Here is a 9,520-nt window from a genome sequence, read left to right on the forward strand (position 1 = left end):
GATTAGCCTTCAAGGAGAGGCACATATAGAGAGTTTTACATCAGTCTGAAAACACTGGCAGACAATAGTTATATTTTATATAATGATGTGACATTTCAGCTTTGTTGCTTAAATGACTTCCCTTTTCCAGTGTCATTAGCATAATGGTTGTTTGCCCCAAGCCTTTTCAGGCTGCTTGTGACTTAGGATCCTTTCTTCTGATGTGTTTAGAAGCATTCTAGAGACCACAAACTTGGGAAAACCATGTGAAGTCATATTCACAGAACACTTTGCCAAACAAATATATTCTTTAGTCTTGGGTGCCTTATTGCTACCTCTTTTTTTTTTTTTTTTTTTTAAGGTCTGATTTTCCTTTTCTCTGTCTTCTGTCTGATGAGAGTCAATATCTAGTAGAAAAATGGTTACGCTCATTCTCTAGTATGGCTGGTATGAGGGGGTTAGAGGCAGAGGTACTTGACCACAGTGAGACCTGTGTGTGGAGGTTCCAGACAGTGATTACATATTAGAGTGATAAAATAGTCCCACATTTCACAAAATACTAATGATTAACAGTTCAGGTATGCCTCTGAGGAAATCTGATTGTGACCTTTGGAAAGCAGCTCTAAATGTTGTGTTACAATGAAGGAGAAATTAAAAACACATTTTACTTTCCAGATAGCATTAAAAATCCTCTGCAGATGCCTCAAAATTTGCCTTATTGGGAATGTATGAGAATTTTGATTTAGATAACTGTACCCACATTACTCCAGGTTTCCAAACTAAGGGTTTATTGATGCTTCTCAAAGCACAAACCACAGACTAGAGAAAATCAAGTGCAGCTAACCTGAGAAGTCATTAATTTCTCCTTTTTCCATGTTAGCCTAGACCCAAAGATAATACTAAACTTTTTATCAGTATGAGATAACCAATATGATAGAAGAATATAAACATTTTAACACTTCAACTGGGAGGTAAACTTTTGAAAAGTCAAGTTTTACCCATAGTTTTATTGTGGATCCTTATTCTGAGAACATAACCAACCCAAATTTGGATGATTTCATGTTGAGCTATTATACAGCCTAGGCCTCTTGAGAGTGTTGATGTACCACTTTCATATGGTATCTGTTGTCTTAACCTCAGCTGAAGGACTGATGTGTTTTAAAGAGCCTGTTCTTAAATATTTGTTAAAATTGTACGGGGAAAATAATTTTACCTAGAAGGATGTTCCTCCAAGCACAGAATCAGTGGCTGAAGCAGATAGTTCAGAGAATAAGGAGTTGACTATGGCTTTTGGATTTGAGCAGTGCAAATTTCGAATTAGATTTAAATAGAATTAACATCAAAGTTAAGATCAGATCTTGGTAGGGTCACGTGGCTTCTATGGAGCCTACATGTATAGTTAAAAATAAGATTTTCCCCCTAACCTTTGGTTAAAAACTTAAAAAGTTTTGTTGCATATCTCAGCAAGGACATGTTCACAGCTTCTACCTTACTCCTGTCCCTCAATTCCCTATTATGAAAAAGGTTGATCAAAATGTAAAATAGGTTGGAGGCATAATATTCCTGAGAAAGTCTCTAGAGTAACCCTTCATCTTACACCTTCAGATCTCAATCCTGTTTTGTACAGAGAAACAGCTTCAATAAGTATTTTCCACAAGTAATATGCAAGGCATGATTTGCTTGCCACGTGGGGCTTTCAGTTTGGAACATGGTCCTAGTAGGAGAATAAGCTCTGACGAGTTGCTTGACCATTAAAAAAAGTGGAAATAGGGTAATCTGCACTAGTTTTACTACCCTAAGCCATTAGAAATCTGGCTTAGTGTAAACATGAAGGAAATGTTGCATTGCTCAGTTGGATAATAGTTTTTGCAGGTTTAAGCATGATAAGGAAGATAATTCAATGCTAGTTGGGTTGTTTAATTCTAGTTTATGAATAAACAATACTAGACATCAAAATAAATTTTCCTTAAACAGATTAAACCCTAACCTACTGACACTATAGGAAATATGGAAAAGGTTGCAAAGTTTCTTGTATTTGTCAATATGACTGGTAGGAAGTATAAACCACCTAAAATCACTTTTGTTAAGTGGCTTGGTGAAAAGAATTGAAATACAACATGAAGCTGCCCTTGTAAATTTTGTTCTTTGACCCAGTGGTGTTTTTATAAAATCTTGACTAAATGCTGCTGTTATTGTTAAGTGAGTTGTGTGGAACATAGCATATTTTTGTCAAGATATGCTTTGGTGAAAAGAACATAGTTTTGAGCTGAGATCTGGGTCCTGGGTCTACTGTTGACTGGCTCCATGACCATGAGCATCATAAAATAAGGATATGTGTTTGCAGTGTTCGAGGACTGTGGGGCCAATGTGAGTGAAACAAGATAACTAAGGCTCAACAAATGTTAATTCCCTTCCTCATGACCAATGGAAACGAGACAAATACTGGTCATTCCTCCATGCCGTTTAAAGAAAATTTTTCACGTTAGGGTTGATTTAGAAAATCTTTAAATCAGGAGTATTAAGCAATTTATATGAATTATAATAATTTGTTTTAAAACAGGACACCAAGACATCCAGGCTTTACAAGTTTCTCCAGGCAAAGAAAAGCACTTATGTGACGGCGTGTAGGGTTGAGTCCTTATTACAAAGATCTGCCCATTAACTGAGTACCCTGTGCTATGTTTATTTTCACCTTTGCCCAGAGGGTGAGGACCTGATTATGAAAGTGTAGAGGAAGAGGGAGGCCTTCCAAGGTCTGGGCTAGCTGGGAGGTCAATGGCCAAGTGAAAGGCAGAGGGCACACTGGAAGGAAATTTCTATTCCTAATGACAGTCCTAAGGATGGTGTGCACCCATAGGTGCAGAGTAACTTGCTTTTATGGTGACTAAAATCTCAGGAAACTTTCCCCAACGTTTTATGAACAATTTCAAACATACAGTGATGTTGAAAGAATTTTAGTGTCAAACACCTGGGCTAGATTTTGACATTCACATCTAACTCCCTATTTAATCATGTATTGTTCCATCTTATATGTTCATTAACAAATTTCAAACAGACATAAGTTCATATTCCTCTAAATATTTCAGTATGCCTATTCATTAGAATTCAGTATTTTCCAGTTTTTAGGGTAAAATTTACAGATAAGAATGCACCTGTTTTTCATGTTCATTTGTGAGTTTTAGATCTAACAGTCTGTGAAACTCAAACACCCCTATCAGAATATTAGCATCCCTCTAGAATAATCTCATGTGCCTTCCCAAGTCACATGACCCTACTGGTCCCAGTAGCCATCACTTCTCATACTTTAGAAACCATTTTTAGCTTAACTAAAGGGAAAAAATATATACATATCAGGTCATCTCTAGAATTCAAGTTTTAAAATTCCAGTTCCAATTCCACTTGCCAAAATATAGTCAAGCAGAGCCCCTTTATCTCAGAAATGTAATTCTAAGACCTTGGCATTTTAAAATTTTGTCCTGTTTCAACTTTGCTCCAGCTTTCTCCTCTTTTACCTTCAAGATTTACACTTAGCAACCCAGACTCTTGGGGCAGAAAGCACTGAAATAAAACCCAGCTGGGTGGGGATTTATAGTCCCAGGACTGACTGGTTAGGAGTTGCTCCCTGGGGCTCACTACTATTCCCTGAGCAGCTCCAAGCAAGAGGTGGAAGCCTGTAGCAGGGAATAATGTGAAGTCCTCCTTACCATGGAGAGCCAGGAGCAGAAGGAAGTCATGGGGTTTTTCAGGGCAGATGCTCAGCCGATTTTGATTCTCAAATGCTTGATTTTTTTTTAAAGTGTAAGCTTTGCAGAAAAGCCCTCTTTTTTGGGGGGATTTTGTTGTCCTTATAGATTGAGATTTAGAGTTGTCATACGCAGAAAGTGTAAGTGTTTTGCTAAGGAAAGACCCCCTCTCAATCTACAGGGAAATGTCCCTGAATGAAACAGACAAAAAAAAAAAAAAAAAAAAAAAGGTATTTTCTTTCCCAGTGTGTGCACATGTGTATACACAACACACAGCACACATGCTCACTTCCAGAAGAGTTTTTTCTGCATTGAACACATTTCCCTTCACAGATACATGTTCCATTCTCATCACTTGGTGTTTAAGTATTCACTCCTCCCACTTCTTTAATGGGCTACCGTTAGTTCAATACTAATGATATGCCAAGACCTATGCTGGTAAGTAACCTACATTATCTCATTTACTTTATAAAATGACTTCGTGAGGGAAGTTTTGTTATATGAAAGATTGAATAACCTGAGACTGAATACCTGAGATCACACAACTAGGAAGTGGCAAAGTTCCATCAACAACATCTACACTTTTAATAGTTGTCTAATAGTAACACTTTGAGATTCCTGCTAACACACAGGACACCTTCATAGAGGTGATAGGATTGGAGTTAGTTTTAAAAGGTAGATAGAGAATAGAAATACAGAATTTGACTAACATTTTAATCTGGGCATTAATCATACTCTAAATGTCAACTGAATGTAGGCCAAATTAAGTTAAATTTAATCTACAAGTAAAGATGGTATCTTAGAAGGGAAGTAACAGTAAGGGAAATCAGTTGTTATGACTGGCAACTCTGCCCGATACAAATAGTAGGAAAACAGGTGAATTTCCCCATTGTGGAAACCCAATGGAACCCAATCAACAAAATGGGCTAAGGAACTGAACAGCCTCTTCACAGAAGAAATACAATTGATTAGCAAACATGAAACAAATGTTCATCTCTAGCAATTACAGAAATGCAAATTACAACTAAGATTTCATCTCACTCCAGTCAGTGTGACAATTATCAAGAATACAAGCAAGTGTTGGCGAGGATGTAGGGGAAAAGGTACACTCATACATTGCTGGTGGGACTGTAAATTGGTGAAAACACTCTGGAAAGTCATATGGAGATTCCCCAGAAAACTTGGAATGGAACTACCATTTGACCCAGCTATCCCACACCTCAGTTTATACCCAAAGGACTCAAAATCAGCATACTATAGTGAAACAGCCACATCAATGTTTATAGCTGCTCAATTCAAATAGCTAGATTGTGGAACCAACCTAGATGCCCTTCAACAGATAAATTGATAAAGAAAATGTGGTACATATACACAATGGAATACTCGGTCTTAAAGAGGAATGAAATTATGGCATTTGCAGATAAATGGATGGAACTAGAAAATAAGCTAAGTGAAATAAGCCAATCCCAAAAAACCAAAGGCTGAATGCTTTCTCTGATAAGCAGATGCTAATCCATGGGGGGCATGATGTATGGAAGAATGAAGGAACTTTGGATTGTGCAGAAGGGAGCGAGAGGAGGGGTAGGTTGGTAGGAATGGGAAGGACAGTAGAATGAGGCAGACATTATTACCCTATAAATATGCATGATTATAGTACTGGTGTGACTCAGTGCCATGTACAGCCAGAGGAATGAGAAGTTATGCTCCATTTGTGTACAATATGTCAAAATTCATTCTACAGTCATGTATAACCAATTAGGACACATTTAAAACATTTTTAAAATTGGAAAAAAAAGAATGGAGAAAACAACGGCTCAAATCTAGACGCATTAAAGGAAAGATTGATAAATTTGACTACATTTACATTTACGTGATATTTTAGTCAGCTAATTTGTTGCTGTAACTAAAAGACCCAGCCAGAACAATTTTAGGGGAGGAAAAGTTTATTTGAGGGCTCATAGTTTCAGAAGTCTCAGTCCATGGACAGCAGGCTCCATTCCTCAGGGCTCCAGATGAGGCAGAAAATCATGGTGGAAGAGTGTGGCAGAGGGAAGCAGCTCACATGATAATCAGGAAGCAGAGAAAGACTCCACTTGCTACGTACAAAATAATATCTCCAATGCACCATCTCCTCCAGTCACCCTACTTTACCTTCAGTTAATCCCATCAGGGGGTTAAGACTCTCACAACTCAATCATTTCTCATCTAAATCTTGCTTTGTCTCACATGAACTTTTGGGGGACACCTCATATTCAAACCATAACACGTGGTTAAAAAAATAAAAGATACACTGGAAAGTATATTATAAAGTGCTAATATTCTTAATATTCAGTTTATAAAAGTGAGAAAATAAATCACTATGGAAAAAATGGACAAGAAGTATGGACGGTTCACAACCCTGGTCTTTAAAGCATAAAAAAAGAGATGCTCAACCTCACAATGAGAGATGTTTATTAAAATACCACTGAGATACCCTTCTTTTTGATTAGAAAAAAAAATATGAAAGTTTGAAAAAACACTCCTTGTGTCAATATGAGGAAAATTATAGTCAAATTTAGGTTGGAAAAAAAATGATAGTTTGAAAGCATACTCTCAGTGACAATATGAAGAAACAGGCACTTACTTCACTCATAGGTGGAGTGAATGAAAAACTAACACCTATGTGGGGTGATTTTTATTGAATTTGCCCTGTGATCCAACAATCCTGCCTTTGGACAAGTCGTTCTTCAACAAGCAGTTTACAAGTAACAGAGAAAACCTCTTCCTGTTTGCCTGTCTGTGTATAGTCTTCCTCTTCCCTACTGATACTGGACTTGCTCGTGTGACTTTCTTTGATCAGAAGGACAATAGCAAACTTGATGCTCACAAAAGATTGAAAAGTTCTTGTGCTTCAGGGCTTCCTTTCCATGTGTTTGAACCTGATATTGCCACAAGGACACGTGAGTACTAGCTAGCCTACTGAAGGATAAGAAAGGCCACTTGAGAACCCTTGATTGATAGCCTGCCAACCACCAGACATGTGAGTGAGCCTATCTTGGACTATCCAGATCCAGCTGAGTTGCCAGCTGACTTCAGTCACATGAGGAGAATAACAGGAGGACATGACTGAGTCCTTCCAAAACTGCTGACCTACAGAATCTTGAGCTAATAACTACCACTTTATGTCACTAAGGTTTGAGGTAATGTGCTATATATATCAAAAGCTGTTAAAATACTAAGATACAATGGTAAAAATATGAAAAGACATGTTCATTGAAGCACTGCCTTTAATAGCTAAAGACAGGAAACAGTTCAGATGTCTAACAATTCAAGAATGGTGGAATAAACCACAGCACATTCACCCAGTGGAATACCAAGCAGGTCCAACATGGGTAACAAATATCTTTTCACACTTTTTTTTGTTGCTGTTTGCTTTTCAGGCACAGATTTATTTGGGAAAGCAAGTACACCTTTCAAGGGAAAATGTGATCTATCTCAGGGAAGAGACATTTTTGGGGGGTAAAGTAAGAAATACACATTTAAAGGACAATACAGTCCATCTCCAGAGGGAGAGACAACAACTTTTTCTTCATACTTTAATGAAACAATCTTCAGTATGTATTGTTAAGTGAAAAAAATAGGTGCATAATTGCACATACATTATGCTGCTTTTTATTTAATAGAGGGAAAATTTTAGTATGTATTTTGCTTTTACTTTAAAAATGAAAGAATTAACCAGAAAATCATATAGGAAAAAAGAATGGACACAAACTCTAGATATAACTTTAGAACTATGTAAATATTTTACACACACACACTCACACACTCACTCAATTTTTCATCACCAGGACCAAAATACCTGAGAACAACTTAGAGGAGAAGTTTATTTGACTCACGGCATCAGAGGCTTAATCCATGGTTGACCAAGTTCATTGCTTTGGATCCAAGGGGAGGAAGATCATAGTAGAGGAAAACTGCTCCATTTATGGCAGCCAGAAACAGAGAGAGAAAGGGGGAAAGGGGCCACAAGGAAGATGAACCCTTCCATGGCATGTTCTCAGTGACCCATCTTTTCTAGTTACGCCCCACCTGCTTACAGTTACACCCAATTAGCCCACTCATACTAGGATGGACTGATCAGGTCACAGCTCTCACAATCCAATCATTTCACCTCTGAAAATTCCTGCATTAATACAGAAATTCTGGAAGGACACCTCATATTTAAACTATAACACATAAGATAAAAATTACTCAAATATATCCAAAGTGAAAAGAAATAAAATGGATGAAACTAGTTGTGTTGGTATCTTGACCACACAGAGAAGTATTTCCAGTATTTAAAAACATAGCCATTTGTCTGTGGATTCTTACTGGGGACACCTTAGGGTAAAAATAAGAAATAGTAATATTGTTAACAATAATTGTTATTATGAATCTATTATATATGTCTTTTGCATGATAAATAAAACAATTTGTTAATATATTACAAATCAAGAAAAGATACAAAATGAAAATGCTAAGTGAAGTTATCAATTAGAATTATTAGTTTGAGAAATATTATGAAATCAATGTATTTTCTTTTAAAAAGCACATTTTTGCTCTTTGTCATCCAGGGCACCACCAAAAATCCTGGTGTTGTCGTGGGTTACCACCCTGTCTGGTGTCAACCAGTATAGTAAGAACAAGCCCTGTGAAAAGTCTCTTTCTGCTGAAGTGTCCCTGATGCCAAGATCCACATCTTTGATCTTGGGCAGAAGAAGGCAAAAATAGATGAGTTCCCACACTGTGGTCACATGGTGTCTGATGAATATAAGCAGCTGTCCTCTGAAGCCTTGGAAGCTGCCCTTATTTGTGCCAATAAGTACATGGTAAAAAGTTGTGGCAAAGATGGCTTTCATATTCCAGTGCGGCTCCATTCTTTCCATGTCATCAGTATCAGCTAGATGTTGTCCAGAGCTAGGGCTAACTGGCTCCAGACAGAGTAGTGGTGCCTTTGGGAAACCCCAGGGCACAGTGGCTAGGATTCACATTGGCCAAGTCATCATGTCCATCCATACCAAACTGCAGAACAAGGAACATGTGATTGGTTCTTCTCACAAGGGCAATTTCAAGTTTCCTGACTGCCAGAAGGTCTGCATCCCAAAGAAATGGGGCTTTACCAAATTTAATGCTGATGAATTTCAAGACATGATGAATGAGAAGCAGGTCATTCCTGATGGCTCATACCTGATTGGGGCCAAAAATATCCCTAATCATGGTCCCCTAGACAAGTAAAGGACCCTGCACTCATTAAGGCTTCCACTGTGCTGTCCCCTTCTTAATCACACTCACCAATAAATCCTGTATTGTGTTCATGAAACAAAACAAAACACATTTTCTAGACCTGTTCTGTGAAGAGCAGTAATGAACCCCTAGAACCCAGATTATAGTTTCTAAATGCCATTTCCTATTAAAAGGAATAAGGACTCCTTGGAGAAACAACAAGAAATGTACAAAATGAGTTGGAAACATGTTGTTGGACCTGAAAGAAAGGGAGCTATTAAAGAATATCGGGGTCATTTCAAAAAGACTCAGGAGCCAATTTGAAGGTATTCTTTCTTGCCAAAGATGAAAAATGTTGTCTAACAAGATAATAATTGCAATAAATTGAAACTTGTGCTAAGATTTGTGAACTTAAAAATCATACTCAAACATACACACATACACAAACTTTGCAGAATGTTAAGAAACTCATTATTTTGAAAATAGATAAATGCAAAGAATAATGGAACATTTATGCTGCCTCTCCTATAAAAACCATGTTTTGGGGCAACCTAATA

General features: G+C 37.4%; 1 pseudogene across 1 annotated transcript; it reads left to right on the forward strand.

The window, feature by feature from the left end:
- Positions 1-7,089: 7,089 nt before the first annotated feature.
- LOC306655775 (large ribosomal subunit protein uL16-like) lies at positions 7,090-8,975 on the forward strand (annotated as a pseudogene). The gene is made up of 3 exons: positions 7,090-7,093; positions 7,142-7,220; positions 8,416-8,975. The product of its transcript is annotated as a large ribosomal subunit protein uL16-like (transcript).
- Positions 8,976-9,520: the final 545 nt, after the last annotated feature.

Source organism: Sciurus vulgaris (assembly GCF_902686455.1).
Source record: "Sciurus vulgaris genome assembly, chromosome: 3".
Classification (NCBI taxonomy): domain Eukaryota; kingdom Metazoa; phylum Chordata; class Mammalia; order Rodentia; family Sciuridae; genus Sciurus; species Sciurus vulgaris.